This window comes from Papaver somniferum, chromosome 6, assembly GCF_003573695.1.
Source record: "Papaver somniferum cultivar HN1 chromosome 6, ASM357369v1, whole genome shotgun sequence".
NCBI lineage: Eukaryota > Viridiplantae > Streptophyta > Magnoliopsida > Ranunculales > Papaveraceae > Papaver > Papaver somniferum.
In genome coordinates, this window is record NC_039363.1 from 1,983,330 (window position 1) to 1,986,766 (window position 3,437).

Consider the following 3,437-nt stretch of genomic DNA (forward strand, 5'->3'; position numbering starts at 1 on the left):
TCTTAATTTGTTCCATTCAGGAGTCTAAGAAATCAATTGTAAATGATTCCTTAATAAGAGCTTTATGGGGTAGTTTCTGAAGGAGCTTCAGGGGTATTATTGTTATGTGGAAAGAAGGAGTGGTGATTATGGAAGATTATCTAGCGGGTGCATTCTCTCTTTCTAACAAATTCAAAAATGTCTCGGACAATTTTGTGTGGCTTTTCACCTCACTATATGGTGCCTCAGATTATGAAGATTATTCACAATATTGGCAGGAATTGACTGATATTAGAATTTTCTTTAATGAACCTTGGGTTCTAGGTGGAGATTTCAATGCCACTCTTTCTCAATACGACAGAAATTGTGTTGGTGGTTGTACTGTAAGTAAAATTTGTTTACAAGTTTTGTTAATAAACATGAATTGATTGACTTGCCTTTATCTGATGGGAAGTATACTTTGACCAATTCTCAACACCAACCAATTCTGGTGAGATTGGACAGATTTCTAGTTTCAGATGATTGGTTCTCTCATTGTTCTTCTCCCCTTCAATTAAGATTGAAGAGACCAATTTCAGACCACACACCGTTTCTTCTTTCTTGTTCTTCTATTTTGAAGTTCGAAGCTCCATTCAGATTAGATAATTACCTTTTATTGCATCCTTCTTTTATTCGGCAACTTAAGAGTTTGGTAGCAGAATTTAACTTTCTTTGGTAAGCCAAGTTACATTTTTTGTAAAAAGTTGCAATCACTAAAATTCTTCATTAAGCAGTGAAAGAGGTCAAATGGGTGATATGAAATTACAGGTGGACCAATTGGAAGAACTGATAAATTCTTGGGATATTATTGAAGAGTATTTCTTGCTTTCTAGTTCTTAGTATGATGAAAGAAATGAAGCTAAAGCTAAACATGCTTCTTTATATAAGAATATTGCAAGGAAATGGGGTCAGAGAGTTAAAGAAAGATGGGCCAAAGATGCTGAGAAGAATTCAAAATATCTTCACCAATTTTCTTCTTACAAATATAACTGCAGCAGTATTAACTATTTAATAATTGATGGTGTTCCATGTTATGACAGAGTGAGGATTGCAGAGGAAGCAGCTAATTTATATTCTTCTTTATTTAAAGAAGATTTTCCTATAAGACCAAGGTTTGATAAACATTGTTCTCCCCTCTTTATCTACTCAGGATAGCATCAATCTTGAGAAACCATTTTCATAGGAAGACGTGAAAAATATTATTTGGCACTTTGGTTTGAACAAGGCTCTAGGGCCTGATGGCTTCACAATGGAATTCTTTAAGGCTGCTTGGGAAGTAATAAAAATTGACTTGATGCTGGTTATTAAGGAATTTGAGACAAGAGGATCTCTAGATTAGAGAGTCAACTGCACTAATCTTAAACTAATTCCTAAAACTAATGGTGCAGTTTCTCTAAATAACTTTAGACCAATCAGTTTGATAGGAGGTATTTACAAGATAGTCTTTAATTTTTAGCTAAAAGATTAAAGACTGTTCTTCCTTCTCTGATTACTAATTTCCAAGGGGCTTTCATTCATGAGAGACAAAACAGTCATGGTATCTTAATTGCTGCTGAACTTATTGATTCTAGAATGAGAGAAAACAAGTCTGGATTGGTATGCAATGTATACTTTGAAAAATCTTTTGATAATATCAATTGGAATTGTGTGGATATTGTGATGCAAAGATTTGGATTTGGTAATGTTTGAAATGGATGGATAAAATGGTGTATTATCCAAGCTAGATTATCAGTCCTTATTAATGGAGAAGCTACCAAAATGTTCAGAAATCAGAAGGGTATTAGGCAGGGTGACCCCATTTCACCATTCATTTTTATTATAGTGGATGAACTTCTTTCTAAAATGATTGGTAAAGCTGCATCTGATGGCCTCATTTCTGGATTTCAAGTTGCTACTTATGGAACTGTTGTGAATCATCTTCAATTTGCAGATGATTTAATTGTTTTTCTTTATACAAATTATTTCACTGAAGAACATTCTTTTTGCTTTTCAATTGGTGACTGGTTTAAGTGTCAACTTCAGAAAAAGTGCAGTTGTAGGAATTGGTGATGACAATAATGCTGCTTATTGTGCTTCAATTTTTGGCTGTCAGATTGCTGAGTTCCCTATAAACTATTTGGGAATTCCATTAGGAAGTAAATCTAAAAACAAGGCAGTTTTGGATGTCTTGATTGCAAGATTTCAACAAAAATTAAGAACTTGGAGAAGGAGGTATCTTTCTAAAGGAAAAAGACTACTATTGATTAACAGTGTGCTGGCTAGTACACCTATCTATTTTTTGTCAATGTTCCAGAGGCCTATATCTGTTATAAAGACTTTAGAAAAGATCATGAGAAGATTTTTATGGGGTTCTTCAGATAATTCTAAGAAGAGAAGTTGGGTGTCTTGGTCAAAAGCTAATATTTCTAAGGTAATTGGAGGCATTGGTATTAAGAAGCTGAAGCTAGTGAACAAAGCTTTACACTGCAAATGGATATGGAGATATGGCAAAGAGAAAGATTCCCTGTGGAGACAACTAGTCTAGGAGAAATTTGGAGGTAATCAGAATGCTTTCTTGCCTAATACAAATTCTAAGGCAGTTAAGCATAGTCTTTGGGCTAGAATTTTAAAAGCAAGGGATTATGTGGAAGAAAACACTTCATTTATCATTCAGAATGGGAAAAGTATTTTATTTTGGATGGATAAATGGATTGGTGAAACTATTCTTAAGGATAACTTTCCTGCAATTTTTAAAATCTCAAGTAATAGATTGGCTACTATCAATGATATGTTAAACTCACAAGGTTCTTGGAATTTTGAGTTTAAGAGAGAGCTTAAGGAGATGGAAGTTGGAGAAATTGATCATATGCTTCAACTTCTATATGGTTTTTCTCGTAACATTCACAAGTGTTTGGCTGAGGACACAAGAAAGTGGAATGTTGGTGCTGAGTTCACTGTTGCTAGTTGTTACTCCTCTCTCGATATATATGGATTTCTATACTTTCCTCACAGGAAGATTTGGAACCCAAAAATTCCCTTAAAAGTGTTCTTATTGGTTTTGAATCTTTCCCACAATTGAGCTCCAACTTTAGATATTCTTCATAGAGATGGCCTTTTCTCTGACAGTCAATGCCTTCTATGTTCTGCTGTTGAGGAATCTCAAAATCATCTCTTCCTTCACTGTGATGAAACTAGAAAATTATGGAACTATTTTCTAGATAACTTAGGAGTTAAATGGGTTTTCTCAGAGAGTGTGAAGACAAATATACGGGAATGGAAAAACAGGAAGACCAATGTTATGGTGAAGAAATTATGGGGTATTCTTCCATTTCCAATTTGGTTGAATATTTGGAAGGAGAGGAACTGCAGGCTTTATAATAACAAGAAGAGGAGATTATAAAATCTCATTGTTTCTGTTAAGTGCACCATGTTTAATTGGG